Source organism: Vespa mandarinia, chromosome 18, assembly GCF_050613455.1.
Source record: "Vespa mandarinia isolate Hongniang chromosome 18, ASM5061345v1, whole genome shotgun sequence".
Classification (NCBI taxonomy): Eukaryota; Metazoa; Arthropoda; class Insecta; order Hymenoptera; family Vespidae; genus Vespa; species Vespa mandarinia.
Genome location: NC_140827.1, coordinates 2,835,001 through 2,852,500, shown reverse-complemented (window position 1 = coordinate 2,852,500; position 17,500 = coordinate 2,835,001). Strand labels below are relative to the sequence as shown.

The 17,500-nt window shown below is 39.5% G+C and overlaps 1 protein-coding gene across 6 annotated transcripts in view; it reads right to left on the bottom strand.

Annotated features, from left to right (window-relative positions):
* The window catches only part of LOC118445199 (uncharacterized), a 271,029-nt gene that overhangs the window by 50,475 nt on the left and 203,054 nt on the right, over positions 1–17,500 (bottom strand). For 2 of the 6 annotated variants that reach the window (XM_085662507.1, XM_085662509.1), the window contains one exon: positions 11,094–11,286. The exons of the other annotated variants lie outside the window; for them this stretch is intronic. The gene's annotated coding sequence lies outside the window, so the exon portion shown is untranslated. The remainder of the gene's footprint in view (positions 1–11,093; positions 11,287–17,500) is intronic. 6 annotated transcript variants of the gene reach the window in all.

Sequence of the window (17,500 nt, the reverse complement as noted above, 5' to 3'; positions counted from 1 at the left end):
TTCGTACGCCTCGAAAACCACCTGAAGAAAGATAGCCCAAAGTGCTCGCGGACCGAACAACACACAGGCCCACCCTCCCTCCCTACCTGCCTGCCTCCCCCTCCAACCCATTCCATCTACCATCTACCACCTATCTTTCTCTTTCTCTCGCCTTTAGTACAACCACTTATCGTTCAACCTTCCCTCCCTACCTACCTACCTACCTACCTATCTATCTACTATACCCTTCTTTTTTCTCTTACTCCTTGACTTTCACAGTATTCCCGGATTCGACTTTAACCCTTAGCCAAGGGGATTAGTCAATAGTAGTATTTCGAATGAATTTTCTCTCCTTTTTTTTTCCTATTTTTTTTTCTTTCTTTCTTTCTTTCTTTCTTTCTTTCTTTCTTTCTTTTCTCTGTTCTATCTCTCGCCCTTTCTCTCTCTCTCTCTCTCTCTCTCTCTCTCTCTCTCTCTCTCCTTTTCTATCTGTAGATGATCAAACCAAATTTATTTATTAAAGCGCATTTCGCGAAGAGAATGCACGAATTATTAGACACAGATTTTATCTGAAAAGTAAATACTTGCACCTCGTTAAGATAACAATATTCAAACAGAGAGAGAAGGAGGGAGAGAGAGAGAGACAGAGAGGAAATTTTCCCCCTTGGGAGAAGAGAGAGAAAAAAGAAGAGGAAGAAGAAAAAAAACAGAGAAAGGAAGAAAAAAAAGAAAATTATCGAAGCACGCGTCTTCGGCCATCGTTTAAAATTTCCTCGTCGAAATATTTCGTTATAGATTTTTCGTTCCGTTTCTTTTTTCTTTCTTTTTTTTTTGTTTTTTTTTTTTTTTTTTTTTTTACTTCTTTTCTTTTCTTCATCGAAATCAAATAAATTCGATCTCCGGCAGGACGATAAGACGATAAAAAAAAAAAAATGAAAATTGACAATTGCTTGTCCATTTGTTTGTTCAGCTGAAAAAAGTAAAAAAAAAAAAAAGAAAAATAAAAAAATAAAAAGCGGAAGAAGTAGAAGAAGAAGAAGAAGAAGAAGAAAAGAAAAGGAAGAAAGTAAACGACGAGTCGTTCATTATTATTTAAGGGATTTTTCCCTTTTAACGCTCGTTAAAGGATCAGAATAGGATTAATGTACATATATCGTTACATTCATGGATAAGATCCTACGTTAATGGATCAAAGTCTGAGGATCGTTTGTAAACTATGGACTAAAGACCGAGGATCGTGGACTAACCAGCACAACTGTCCAAACGATGACCAACGACTATGACGACGACGACGACGACGACGACGACGACGACGACGACGACGACGACGACGACGACGACGACGACGACTACGACTACGACGATTATTTCTCACTAACGATTCACTCACACTATTTAGAGGAAGAACGTTTCCTCGATCCTATCCTTTGTAAAGGTTGACGGTCGATGAGAGCTCGTCTCGTCTCGAGTGTCCAAAGATGAGACGAGAGGAGCGAATTAGGAACGAAAACGATGGAAGGTCCGGGGGAGGCCAGTGCCACTGAGAGAAAGCTTTGAACTCCGAAGAACACGAATCCCATAGCTTTAGCTCTAACCATCGAAACAAAGAAAGAGAGATGCTTCTACAAGTGTTGAAACAGACGATAAACAGACGGATAGCAAAGAGCAACTAAGTCCATCATGGGAAGGACACCGTATCGCCTTGATTCTCTAAGCTCCAATGCTAACGTTGCTTCTAAGATACCAAAACCAAGAGTCCTTCCAATGGTTTATAGGTTGACGTATATATATATATATATATATATATATATATACATGGGTGTGGGTGGGTGTATATATACATACACTTTGTAATTGAATGCATGTACAGTTCTCCCTGATACCGTCGAAATGCAAGCATTTCTCTATTGGCACGGATAGATATTCCCTACGTCCAACTACGAACGTGTATGTCCTTTCGCTTAACTACAGCCACTGATATTCTATTCTCGAATTAATTACTCTTTCTCTCTCTGTCTCTCTCTCTCTCTCTCTCTCTCTCTCTCTCTGTCTCTCTTTGTCTATCTCTGTCTCCTTGGATGGATGGTTTATTCCTAAGATTCCTAATTATTGAAAATTTCGAATAGACCTCTCGTTAATTTGATTAATCGTTTATCTTCCATCTTAAATACCATACTCTGCTCCTAATAGATAAAGTCATAGTCTTAGTTATTAATTTGAGTAATTAATTTTCTTAAGAGTCATCGTTTCAACGTTAATATCGACGAATCGTGTCGTATCCGATTAGATTTTAAAGGACAAGTTCTGGGCACTCATCCCTTTCTCTCTTTCTCTCTCTCTCTCTCTCTCTCTCTCTCTCTCTCTCAATCTCTATCTTTCTCTACTCTTCGGTGGGATATGCAATCTCTTATCGGTATTTGGGATCGTCTCGAGGACCGAGAACAGGACTTTCGTGGAACTCGATCGAAGAAGGCGCCAAGCTTTGGTCTCGAGAGGAAGTGAGATATGGATAAAGGACGGCCCGCGACTGGATAGAGAAAGATTGAAGGAGAAACGGGGAGTGAGGAAAGAGAAAGAAAGACAGAGAGAGAGAGAGAGAGAGAGAGAGAGAGAGAGAGAGAGAGAGAGAGAGAGAGAGAGGGAACGCGAGAGAGCTGCCTCCTACAAACGCTTTCGCTATCAGTTGGCTCTGGCAGCGAAGGTCTGCCTATCCATCCATACAACAATGCGGAGATATTAATTATGAGATATTACGATAAGACGCGAACAATACACCCGTATTGAATAAGAGATCCACCTTCTACCTCCTTCCATCTTAGAGCACCGCATGGAGTGCTCGTGTCTGTCTTACTACCCTTCGAGCGACCAAACTCCTTGAATCTTCTCAACGCAATGCAACGCAACACACATTTTCACGCAGGATTCACGCGATTCAATAATCCGTATTATACAATATATGTCACATATATATATATATATATGTGTGTGTATGTGTTTTTTATTATTATACTTTATATTATACACTTTCGTATGTGAAAATATATTCCAGACAATAATAAATTCTCGATTATAATATAACAACCCATTAGAAAATATCTCACATAGTAATGATAGACGATCAAGAGATAGAGTGATAAAACGTGATCATTTAATCGAACGACGATAAAAAAAAAAAAAAATAAATTATTATTCGTTGAAAGGATAAAATAGAGATTAGTAGTATACACGTAGGTGAGATTAATAAAGCAGTCCTTATTTTCAACGACATCGTTGCCGTTGATGTTGGTATACTACGTAATCATCGTAATCGTAGTCATAGTCGTAGTCATAGTCGTAGTCGTCGTGGTCGTAGTCGTAGTCGTCGTTGTCGTCGTCATCGCCGTCGCCGTCGCCGTCAACCCTTTCTACCGTGGCAAGCTGCTCTACGTGTCTCCGGCAATTCGCTGATCCGCATTTAGGACAAGGAGGCAATATTTAGGGCGAAGGGTGAGAGGCCTCGAAGTTAATTAGATTGACTTCGTCAAGGCGCATCTACTTAACCTCAGCGTCGTGTCACCGTTCGCATGCCGTAAGATCGTGAATTCTGTCAGTTCCGTAGACGACAAAAGGCGAGAGAAATTATAATGGGGGAGGGCAACGGCGGGGAGGGGGAGGGGGAGGTGGAGGGAGGTAGAGGAAGGGAGTGAAGAGAGACGGAGTGGCGGGAGGGGAGGAGAGATGGATTTGGGGAGTGGGCGTCAAGATCTTTCCCTTTCTCGTTTCCTCTTGACGCGTCGTGTCTATCGCATTAAGTCACCGGGCACAATATCCCAGTATCAAAATCATAATGATTTTAGGTTCTTACGACGGTGGGAGGAGGAGGAGGAGATGGGGTGAATCAGGAAGTGTCTAACACAGGAGGAAAAGGAATATGGATGGAGTGTAATACAGGGATGAAGAGATTGAGGGTTGAGAAAGTGTGTCTGTGTGTTCGTAGCCTTTCCTATGTCGGATCAATTTTCAGAAATTTTCAATAATTGTTCGGCAATGTTCGGGCATCCTTGCTGAAATTTTTTCTTTTCTTTTTTTCTTTTTTTTTTTTTTTTTTTTTTTTTCTTTTGGAAAAATTTAAAAACGGACGCCCTTATGGACGCAAACAAACATATATTGTTTTGTTTATAATTATTATATAACGCGTTAATTCTATCTCATGATAGAAAGACAAATGTAATTAAGAAATATTGATATGCTCTATTATTGGCTATTTTTTCAAGGTTATTGAAAGTAAGAAGAGATGGTTAAGGGGGCGGAGTGGCGGGGATAAAATGTAATCGGTCCTTACTTATTCAAAATCCCCTCCTAAGATTTGTATTTCCCTTTAAGGAGGGTGCCGTTTTGCCTTGATAGTATTTACGAAACTGCAGGATTCTCCGCATTCCACGATTCCAAAGGAACGAATAGAGGAGGACACGAGGAAAGAGAAAGATGGGCCCCGCTGCCGCTTGTCTTGTCATTCTCGATCGAATTCTGTTTTCTCGGCTGTGGAATCGGTCGGATTCCTAAGACGTTATATCCATCCCTTTCCCTAAAGTAGGCAACAACATTCGAGCCTGATCCACTTCCAATCCATAGCGGACCCTCGTCTAAGGAAGGAATTTACTTTCTTCTGACCAGCTACAAATTCCTGAACACACACCGTTTCTCATTATTCCTGTCCTACGTCTTCTTTATTAGTTAATCATTTACGATCGATATTTATTTCCTTTTTTTTATACGATTGTTTTATATATATGGAGCTTTTATATATATATATATATATATATATATATATATATATATATATATATATACATTGAAATCAGAATAAATTTTTTAGTTGAACAAATACGAAAGTTATTCAATCTCTAACGATATATAATGTCAAACTCTGAATATATAATACACGAGAGATAAAATGCAAATTCTTACGAGAGACGATCTTCCAGAACGAAATTCCACAGGAATCTCTCTCTGGACAATTGAAAATACCACTTTGACATAAGTCCGGTCGACCGGACCGAGACCGCTACTCGACGAAAAATATTGGCGCTACAACGTTTTCCTTTATAAATGGTGAAACACCATAAACCTTGTCCCAACCTGACCCGAATCGCGACCCAATCCTATCTGATCCAATCCGACTCAGTCTAACTCGGTCAGAATGCGTCGAGATATCCCATTAAATGTCCATTTTATTGATTCGACGATTGAAGTCGTATAAAGTGTATTCACATATTCTAGATCTACCTATTGTACAAATAGAAATAGAGAAAGAGAGAGAGAGAGAGAGGGAGAGAAAGAGAGACAATAATTGCATTTAACACGCGTGCATTCTGTCGTTATATTAATGCATCTACCATCATCACCACCACACACCCCACTCCCACCCCCGCACACGCTTGTTAATACGAAGTAAACGTACTGGACCGCACAATACCGAATTGGATTGCTTTTGATTTAACGGGGAAACAATAGTGACGGACGTATGTTACCTTATTTGCACGGTCATTCGCGGCTACAATATTTGCCCGTTGTTGATAACTACCAAAAGAAACTATCAAACAAAGAGAGAATGCAAACACACGGGCAGCCAATTTATTTCTTTTTTTTTATTTTTTTTTATTTCTTTTTTTATCACTACCGACGATATACGATATTTCGCCGTACATATATATCATATATATATATATATATGTATGAGAGCCCCATTTTTTTTCCTCTCTCCTTCTTCTTTTTTCTTTCCTTCCTTTTTTTCTTTTTTTTTTTCTTCTTTTTTTTTTTTTATTTTATTACGTTCACCCACGCACGCGTGATCTTTTTCGTTTGTTTTTTGGTTTTCGTTGTTTTCTTTTTTTTTCTTTTTCTTTGTTCTTTTAATTTTTTTTTTCTCTGAACGCGAAATAGTTACACTTAGGTTATACGTTTAAAATTCGATCGAACTGAATTTCTCTCAATATTCGACCTAAACTTTTTCGATTTGCAGTACAATTTATTCGGCTTTTTCGAAATTTCCGAATAATAATAATAATAATAATAATAATAATAATAATAATAATAATAATAATAATAATAATAATAATAATAACAATAATAATAATTCGTTCCATCACCGTTGTACTCTCGTTACGAAGTTGACATGGCATACGACGAGTGAGAACGCACGAAAGTAAAGAGGGAGAAGGAAAGAAAAATGCCATGGGAATGAGGAAGAGAAAGAGAAAGAGAGACTGAGAGAGAGTGAGAGAGAGAGAGAGAGATAGAGAGAGAAAGAGAGAGAGAGAGTAAGGCCATTACGTAATTCAAAAGCGGGAACGTATGCTTCATTTATTAAAGAGATTGCCTCGAAAGATTGCTGTTTCGCGCATGGCTACGTTCTTCCTTTCTCTCTCTTTCTCTTTCCCTCTCTCTCTCTCTCTCTCTCTCTGTCTGTCTGTCTGTCTGTCTTTCTCTAATACACCCCCGGTTTTCTACCGTTTCGGCTACCAGGACGGTTACGGTTCCGTTGGAACCGTCATTATTATTATACCAGTACCGCTGCAGCAGGCATTCGAATTACGCCCGCGTTTATATTCAATTTGTTTCTAGAAATTACAATTTGTTGGGAATTGGCGCTAGACGACGACAACGACAACGACGACGACGACGACGACGACGACGATGATGACGACGAAGACGAGGACGAGGACGAGGACGAGGACGAGGACGACGACAACAACGACGTCGGTAGGAGTAAGAGGAATATAAGGTGGAGGAACAGGAGGAGGAGGAGGAGGAGAAATTCGCGAGACGAAAGGTTGAACCCCATCTTTTTGCGCCCCATCAGTCATCCATCCCCCTCCCACTTTGTCCTATTATTTCCTTTTCTTTTAAACTCTCATCCTCTCTCTCTCTCTCTCTCTCTCTCTCTCTCTCGCACCCTCTTCTTCCTACCAATCTTTAACCCTTAACCCTTAACCCTTAAACCCCAGCGTCCCTAAAAATGAAAGAAGAATCGAGATAGAATTTGAAGTATTTACTGAGTTATCTATAAGATTTGATGTAATTATGTTATTAAATTAATTAGATTAATGCTAACCAAAATTCGTCCCGTTGACAATTATATTGAGATATCATGATATACGAGAAAGAGAGAAGGAAAGGAGCGAAGTTTGCCCCTCCTACCCTCCCACCCCAGGGCCCGTGTTCTTGCCCTATCGCTAGACGGTCTTCGTGTTCACTATCGATCTTTCGAGCACCTTCCGTGTTCCCGTATAACGTCTCCACTTCCCATAGAAAAAGGGAGAAGAGAGTGAGAGGATGAGAGGATGATGAGGATGAGGAAGAGAGGACGGAGGGAGGAGGGAGGAGGGATCGAGGTGGTCCGCGCCCGAGTATCATATCTTACAACGAACGCGCGCGCCTCGCGTTCTTTTAAATAGGAACTTGCGAAATATTCATGGACGATATTCAAGCTCCATTCAAATACGTGTACGTCGAGAGCGTAGATATATATATATATATATATATAGTACCCGCCCCCTCCACCTCCACCTCCACCTCCCCCTACCCCTTGTAAGAGAGAAAGATACAGACATAGATGTATATATATATATATATCTAACAGGGAAAAAGCATACCTATCTACCTAGGTACAACACACGTAACAGTCAAGCCCTCTTTTAGCATCGCTTCTTCTCTCTCTCTCTCTCTCTCTCTCTCTCTTTCTCTCTCACTCTACACGTTTCTCCCGTGTATTTAGGCTGATTCGCCAGGACTAATACAAGTAAAGATATATCCCATGTAGATGTACATGAGTGTACATGTGGTAGAGACGCAAGCACACCCTGGAGTTCTGTAACGCGGTATCCGCGGCTTTCGCGCTCTGGGCCCCCGTCATAAAAGAGCCCCCCTGCCGTGTGCATACCGCTATATCTTTAGAAATATTGGTTAGATTTACATATTTTACCGTAAAGAGATAGAGAGAGAGAGAGAGAGAGAGAGAGAGAGAGAGAAGAACAGCGAACGAGTAAGCGAAAGAGCGAGCGAGGAGAAGTAGAAAAGAGAAGTAGGAAGAGGAAAAGGTGGAGGTGGAGAAAGAGGAAGGAGGGAAGAGATGCGGGCGAAGGAGGATAGCAACGGGTACCGGGGTGAGGGTGTAGATGTAAAAGGAGAATCGGAGAGGTAGCAGTATTCCTCTGTCGGCAGAGGAGACAGAGGAGGCAGAGGAGACGCCGGCGATGCTCTAACGGCTCCAACGATGGAGCATCGCGAAGGCTCGCAGCATCGCGAGAGGGTTTTTCCCCTACCCTATATACTACTCTGGTTGGGTGTCGGTTCTGTTGCTGTTGCTGTTGCTACTACTCTGCTGATGCTGATGCTGATGCTGATGCTCGCGCTAGGGGTGGTTGCCAGGGTGGTCGTCGCTTCTGCTGGATTCCCATCCACTGGAGTTGCTTCAATGCGGCCGGCTTCAGAGATGCTAAATATTAATACCTACTAGTGTTCCTTTTATGCTCTGTCTACCCTCCCAACCCCCACCCCACCCCCCACCCCTTACCACCTACAACCACCTATCGCTCTTTTCCTACGCATACTCTTTTCCTCTCTCTCTCTCTCTCTCTCTCTCTCGTTTTCTCTCTCTCTCTCTCTCTTTCTGTCTATCTCTGTTTCTTTTTTTTTTCTCTTTTTCTTTCTCTTTCTTTATTTCTTCGCGTTCTCTACGCCCGCGTAAATATTCTCTTTTGCCTTTCCATCCATTCCTCTCCTCTCCTCTCCTCTCCTCATCTCTCCTCTATTCTCCTCTCTTTCTCTCTCTTCTCTCGCCTGGGTTACATCTCTATCTGTTTATCTATCTATCTATCTCTGTTACTTGGTTACTTTATTTTTTCTCTTTTTCTTTTTTTTTTTTTATATCTTTCTTCCCCTCTTTCCGCATCACTGACGTGTTCCACTATCGAAAATTATTTTTAAATATTCCCGATTACGAACTCGGTTTTTCCGTATACCATCGTAAAAAGGGAGAAGAGGGAAAAAGAGAGAGAGAGAGAGAGAGAAAAAAAAAGGGAAAAAGGAAACGAAAAAATGAAAAGAAGAAGAGAAGGAAAAAAATATTGCTGGCCAATTCGTACACGCTTCTAATTTAACTGGAAATGTTAATTGGTATTACAAAATGAGTATATACTTTTGTGTATAATCATGCTGATCGACGAAATCAAGTGAATTGCAAAGAGAAGGCAAATGACAATTGGCGTTGGATTATTCCCCCTCTGTCTATCTTTTTTTTTTAACAGGCCAAACAGTAGGGTTCAAGAGAAAGAGAAACAGAAAGAGAAAGAGAAAGAGAGAGAGAGAGAAGAGTAAAACAGAGGGATGATACAAGAACCCAGTTGCAACAAGTCACTATAAACGCATTCGAGAAAAAGGGTCGACGGTCCTCTCCTCTCCTCTCCTCTCCTCTCCTCTCCTATCTTCTCCTCTCTTTTACTCGGCTCGCGTCGAACGCTGGCACCCCCGCGTGCGATTCAATTAATAAAATTCATTCGAAAGCATCCATTAATTTTCTCCTCCTACTTCAGTCACGATCACAGTTAATTCCTTCGTTCAGTAACTCTGGCATGGGTTTTAAAGGGTTGTCAAGTTTTTTTCGTTTACACAGTAACGGAGCGGTGGCGATGGTCGAGTTCAAAAAAAAAAAGAAAAAAAAAAAAAAAAAAGAAAAAAGAAAAAAAGAAAAAAAAAAGGGAAAAAGAAGAAAAAGAAAAGATATAATAAGGGGAAAGGAAGAAAAAAGGAAAGAAAAAGAAAGAAAGGAACAGAAAAAAAAGAAGAAAAAAAAAAAAAGAAAAAGGAAGAAAGGAAACCCATTTGACGAGGGAGGTAGATCGGATGTACAGAGAGAAGGGTGCAAATAAGACGAGGTTCTCAGACCTTCGCAGTATAAACAAAAAACGAACGAACGTATAAATATCCAACAAAGAACGACAAGTCGAGTACTGGCGGTCTCCCGTTCTTTCCTCCTCCTCCTCCTCTTCCTCCTCCTCCTCCTACTTCTCCTCCTTCTCTTCTTCCTTCTTCTCCTTCACTTCTTCTTCTTCTTCTTCTTCTTCTTCTTCTTCTTCTTCTTCGTGTCACCCTCTCTTTCTCTCTCTCTAACCATTCCCCTATTTCTCTCTTTCTTGTTCCCAACTCTTTTCTACCCCTTCCTTCCCTCCCTCTCCCCCGCCCCCTCCCCCACCTCACCCCGTGACTTTCGAAGCGAGGGAAGAAGTAGTAGTAAAGTACTTTGCACCGCAAAAGAACATTTTAATTAATATTATTCGCTTCTTAAATAACGATCAAAGCGTTTTCGCGTGACTGTCGACGACGCGAGAAAGGACCGACGGATCGAATCAAGAATTGAAAATAAATGTACGTGTAATAAAATCTCATCTAACCTGAGATACGCGCTATCATCTCGTAATTAATCGTTATGTTAATTCTCAATTAATTATCGTAGTGACGTTTTGTCAAGCGAACGAATTCCTATGTCGTAAATGAATAATCTCTTTGTTATTTCTTTATTTATTTATTTATTTTTTTTTTTTTTTTTTTTTCTTTATTTTCTTTTTCTTACGAATTTGCGTCCAATACGCGAACCCAAGTGTTACAGACAGATCCTTTTGAGATATGATTTTTTTGTCCCTTTTTCTCTTTCTTTTTGTGTTTTTTTTCTTTTTTTTTTTTTTTTTAACCAAGTTCAAAGACAACCGAACGTTTCCTTGATTCCGTGGAAAAAAAAAAGGAGAAGAAGAAGAAGAAGAAGAGAAAAAAAAAAGAAATTAATAAAAAAAAATAATAAAGAAAATTTTCGTCGAGAAATGACAGGAACGATAATATTTTGTTTGAAAGAAACGATCAAATTTAGCAACGCAAAAGGATATCAATCTTTTCTTCGTATATTTCCATACCCCTCTCCTTACTTCTCTTTTCCTTTTCCTTTTCTCTATCCTTTTTTGCTTTCTCTCCTAGTCGTACCTCCTTCCCTTCTTCTTCATTTTTATTCGCGTCGTACCTACGACGTGTCTACCCCACGCGAATGCCCCGTTAAATATATTTATATCGTATCGCGCTCGTCTTACGTCGTCTCGTATCCACGAGGATATTATAGCTCGGCAATGTAATGGAAAGCGACGGATGATACATGGAGACGTCAAACGTGACATTTTCCGTTGTCGTTTCGAGAACGAGTCATGTTTCCCCCACTCTCTCATCTTCCCTATGCCCCTCCTTCGGCCCTCTCCCATCTCACCTTTTCCTCTCTGTCTTTGGTACCTAGAATCAACCGATAGATTATGGAATAGTAGCAAAATAAAAATGAATAGTGATAAATGCGTGTGACGTTTTAAAATATCAATCTTTATGAAATATAAACATTATGTTTCTTAAGAGAAAAAAAAAAAAAAAAAAAAAAAACCGACTTATACATCAGATTATATTATTAAAACCATTCGTCTTGTCCTCATTTCAAACTATCAAATTCATTTTTATTACGACGAAACGATCATCTCCCAAGTGTATTGTTATTATTATTATTATTATTATTATTATTATTATTATTATTATTATTATTATTATTATTATCAGTCGAAAGTTTCGAAATATATCTCGGAATGTCGAAATCATAGAAATTTCATTGCGGCAAATTTAACGCGCGTGGGTGTTGTAATTGAGAAAAAAAAGAGAGAGAGAGAGAGAGAGAGAGAAAGAAAGAAGAAAGAAAAGAAAGGGAAAAAAAAAGCAAAGAGGCACGTCGCATCGCGACAAGGAAAAAAAAAGGGCGAATCATTCGTTCGTTCGTTCGTTCGTTCGTTCGTTCGTTCGAGAGAGAGAGAGAGAGAGAAAGAGAAGGAGTCACCCTCTTTGCCTTTTTTTTCTTCCACTTACCCCTCACCTAACCAACAACCCCCAAACCCCATGGAAATCCGTAACGACAATTTGCTGCTCGCCTCAAAGCCGCGTACATATACAAACGAATACGATAATAGATATATACACATCCATACTACTCCTCTCCTCTCCTCTCCTCTCCTCTCCTCTCCTCTTCTCTTCTCTTCTCTTCTCTTTACTATTCCCCCGAAGAGTAGAACATGCTCTTCTTCCGCGATCCGATTTTGATCGGCAGGAAATCACATTGAACGCGATAACTCGAGGTATCTGGAAAGGAAAGGAAAGGAAAGGAAAGGAATAGAAAGGAAAAGGGAGGGAAGGAAGGGAAGTTAGAGTAGGGGGTTGTGCTTAGCTTGGCGGGTGAAAGTATCTATATATAGGGTGGTATATTTCGTAGTCTCCTTTCAGACAGGTTCAACTGATTTTCCACTCGTGGGATATTCAATAAGGCAACAGTGAAAGGGAGAGAGGACTGAAGATTCTCCTTCCTTCCCGTCGGTATGGAGGATGAGTAGGAGGAGGAGAAGGAGAAGGAGGAAGAAGAAGGTAGACAAATGTAATACGGAACGAAAGAGCAAGAGCAAGAGCAAGAGAGAGAGAGACAGAGAGAGAGAGAGAGAGAGAGAGAGAGAAAGAGAAGAAAGAAAGAGAAAAAGAGTGCGTATACAAAAATAGCGTACATGTAATAACAACGTAGAAGCAAAGGCAAAAATCGAAAGAAGAAGAAGAAGATGAAAATGATGATGATGATGATGATGATGATGATGATGATGAAGAGACAGATATAGAAAAGGAGAGAGAGAGAGAGAGAGAGAGAGAGAGATGGAAGATGTATATCCAAGCACTCATCCATTCGTCCGCACCCACCCCTATATCGACTACTACAACTAACCGCATGTACTCCACCCCCTAACTCTCTCTCGAAACTCCCTCTGTATAGGAGGAGTACACCTCTCTTTCTCTCTCTTTCTATCTATCTAACAGAGCCACTTGAAAGTCCAACACCACGGTGATAATCTTGTCCAATATTCGTAACGACTCTACTTTAAAAATCGATTCCCAAATATTTTTATCCAAATCTTAAGGATTTATCGTCGTACGTTCATTGGCGTATTATCTATAAGAACATTTTTTTATATTTTTACGATCGATCGATAAAACAAAAATATTTTTCATTGTAAGTTGAAAATTATAATGAGAAATCAGTTTGATCCACTTGATACAGTCAATAGTTGTTCGACAAATTACAAGGACGTCGTCGTTGCTCATAGAAATTCGCGACGTTTCTCTTGACGAGAGTGTCGTTTCCTCTCTGGAAAGGATCGATGCTCAACGTGCAAGAGAAAGAGAGATAGAGAGATAGATGGATAGAGAAAGAGAGAGGGAGAGAGTGAGTGTGAGAGAGAGAGAGAGAGAGAGAGAGATATAGAAAGAGGGAGAAGTGAGTAGGAGAAAGATATAGTCGCACACGTATGTATGTACGTACGTACTTCGAAAAGAAAATCAAGAACGACGAACGGAGGGACGAAGCTTAATTGAGTGCCAGACGATACCCGGGGTAGATAGCGACTCGTCACTAATGAGGGTTACCTACGGATTAGTGTGTTCGTCCGGCCTTTGAATGTCCATTCCTCCTTTCCTCTATGTGTATTCTATTTTCTCGAGACTTTTTCCGAAAAAAAAAAGAAAAAAAAAAGAAAAAAAAAAAAAAAAAAAAGAAGGAAAAGAGATGGAAGAAGGAAGGGAATAATAAAATAAAAAGAGAAAGAAAATAATAAAAAGGGAAGAATTAAAAAAAAAATCCCAACTCCGAAATGAAAAACATATAATCCACGCTCGATCCCACCGTAAGTAACTTTAACGTCATTGAAATTATTCACGTATGGTTAATACGTTTCATTGTCATTTTAATTTTAATTATTAATTTTCTACACATGTATTATCCATGTATCTAATTATCTATTTATGTATGTATGTACGTGTATCTATGTATGTATGTATGTATGTATGTATGTATATATGTATCATGTAGATAAAAATATAAGAACGTTTCTACGTATATACGTATGTATCGAAGATAAAAGGCAAGGTTATTTCAAAAAGAGTTGGAACTTGGTAAAAAGTTGTAGTCGATAAAATGGCCGGTGCAAGAAAGAAGGAATATCGTGAATCTGGTTGTACGAAAAGGAGGGTAGATTTTGTAACGGGGTACTCTCTTTCACAGCGCTTCGAGTGCATCGCCGAGCATTGAAGATGAAAGGTGCCTGCCGCATAAAAGCTATTCCCAAATGCCAAACAGCAGTAACGACGAGACCCGTCCTCATCGTCGTCGTCGTCGTCGTCGTCGTCGTCGTCATCGTCGTCGTCGTCGTTGTCGTTGTCGTCGTCGTCGTCATAGTCGTCAGACGCGATAGCTGGCTGAAAAGCTTCAACGTCGTAGTTTTCGTTGCGACCAGGGTCAGAAGACGTATCAGAAGCCACCCTTTCTCTTTCTTGTACTCTCTTTTACTTTCTCTCTCTCTCTCTCTCTTTATAATATCTCTTTCTCTCTCTTTTCCTTTCGTTCATTCTCTCTCGAACGTTGGTGGTGCAGTAGGTGCATACACGTGATCCCACGCAGTCAATAGATAATACCGCGAGGCTCGAGAGTTCTGTGAATGCCCGGCCCGAAGATCAAACAGCAAACCTAAACCGCTGTTTGTTTTTCATCACGCGCCTGATCTCTTATGCAACCCTCCGTTTTATTCAGAATTTAGGTTAGCTTACGCCGATACGACTCCATATATCTACATATATATCTATATATATTATATATATCTATCTATACATATATTATATATATACATGAACGTGGCTTATGTATTCACGAACTTTATATTATATATATATATATATATATATATATATATATATATATTATACTAAAGCATAGTTATATATCGAAGGCTAAGAGTCTTTATCTTAAATTTCTTCTCATGTATTCCCTTTTATTATAATATCTCTATAGGTACATATATATATATATTTTAATACAACCATCATGCACATCGATCAAGTAACAATGGCTCTCTATGTTTGTATGTGTGTATTTATGTATACTCGCTTGCCCTCACCTGCTGGACCAATTCACCCTTGAGATTTCCTTGTAAACACACGTACGTACGCACGCACGTTACGCACTACGCATATATATATATATATATATATATATATACACAAACGTACAAATACACATACACACGTACACACAGAAGCGACACACAAGGAGGAAGATCCAACGTCCGACGGCAACGGTAAATTACTTTTGTCTCGCAAGTCTCACGCCGTTGTAACTTCTACCGGATGTTGTTACGCCCACGTCGAAGTTTCCCTGATTTCTTAGAGTCGCTTTACGAGCCCGCCGTTGCACTGAGAATTCGTCGATGAAGTAATTAACTTTGGACTTTGAACAAACGGACGATCTTATTATTATTGTTGTTTACGTACAACACGTTTTATACACGATTAAAATTCTCTGATCGTCGTGATTTAAGACAAAAAAAAAGAGAAAACAAAAAGATGTATGTATATATATATATATATTTTTTTTTTTTTTTTTTATTTATCTAATCATCTGATATAGAACATTATTATAGTTTTCATCTAGAAAAAGTCATTTCGTTGTTATCGATGTATAATATATTTCAAGTGTTCAATATCAAATAAAATATCCTGTATTGTAATAACGAAACGACGTTATCTACCTTGGTGTTAAGTGATTGTAAATATTAAAAGTAACAAAAAAAAAAAATATAAATATATATAAAAACAAGTATATATATATAAAAAGAAACAGAAAAGAGTGAGTGGTTGGTAATGGGATGGGGATGTTGTAAAAAGAATTAAGAAGAAAAAAGAAGGAAGAAATGTCTCAAGTTAGAAATGGAAACTAGTCGTGGACGGGCCGACAACGTGAGAGGGACTCGTGAGGAGGATCTTTCGAGAGTATCAAAACTCTTCTCCTCCCGGAGGCAAGCACAAGAGGGAAGAAGCTTTCCGCGATTCGCTCGAGCGATCTCGATTTCCTGCCGGCGCTTTTCGCCTAAAGAGTTACGTTCGTATTCGTACCACCGACGCTCTACGGCTTTTCGCGTTATTCCCATATAGACAAAGTATCCGAGAGCATTATCTTCGTGCATAATGCATACACACGCCGATGGTAGTGATGGTGATGGTGGTGGTGGTGGTGGTGGTGGTGGTGGTGGTTGTTGGAACCGGAGTCCCCCACTTTACGTTAACACAGAAGCAGCAGATAACAGTAGTGGTAGTAGAGAGTACCGGTAGTAACCAGTAAACCAGCAACAGCAACCAGCAACTACCAGCAACGTCGAGGATTTTCCGCAACCCTCCGCGGTAGGTTTCGTCCATATCCAAACCAGTCCCGCTCTTCTCTCCCCCACCCCCTTTCCCACTCCTACTCTCCTCACACTCTTCCACTTCTGCTCCCTCCATATCCTCCTCCTCCTTCTCACTCCAAAACCTCGAGAGTCTCTACCTACCTACTCTATGGCAAGTATTTCGTGTTATTTTATTGTGTTGCGACTCAATAGTGGCTCCCTCAGCCTACTACCCGGTTTTCACTATACATACGTACATACGTACGTAAGTATCCTCTCGCCTTCCTTCCATCAACTCCTACATGATATATATATATATATATATATATATATATATTACACGTATACGTAGATATCATCTACCAATACCTTATGTGTCCCTCTCCTTCTTACATGTGTTTGTGCATTTGCTGAGAATAGGCTCGAGCGAGGAAGCGAACGAACGAACGAACGAACGAACGAACGAACGAACGAACGAACGAACGCGAGTCCGCGCGTTTGTGTTCTATATAAAATCCAATGAGTATGAGAGGGAGGAGGGTTATGCAGATACACCGAGTACTTAGCATTAAATATTCAATGGAAGGGGATCACGTATTATCGCCCGACGACTCCTTCTCTGCACCACCACATCGCTATCTTCTCTACTACGTTTATTTATTGCTACCTGCTAACCTGTGTTTCATAATAAAACAAAAAAAAAAAGAAAAAAAAGAAAAAGAAGAAAGAAAGAAAGAACGGAAAGAAAGAGAAAAAAAAGAAGAAAAGAAAGTGATCTACCGCATCTATTAAAAAACAAAAAAAAGAAAAGAAAAAAAAGACCTTCGTATAAACTATCGCGCGATTTATCATCTCTCAAGGATCACACATTTAATAATCATTTTTCTCAAGAGAATAAATATCACGTTAAATTTTATTATTTATTTTACATTATTAAAAGATATTACGAATTATTACTCAATGCAAATATTTCGTTTTTCATTGTATCATATCAATGTCTTTAATATATCTCATCGATTTATATCGAACGAGGATAAATAAATAAAATGAAAAAAAGAGAGAGAGAGAGAGAGAGAGAGAGAAAGAAGAAAATCATGATAAAGGATCGAAAATAGTAAGAACATGCTGGCAAAGGAAACGGCAGATAGTAAAATGCGTTTTATCCTGAACCTTCTTTCCAAGGCCAAAATAAAGATCGAAAGAGAGACAGAGAAAAAAAGAGA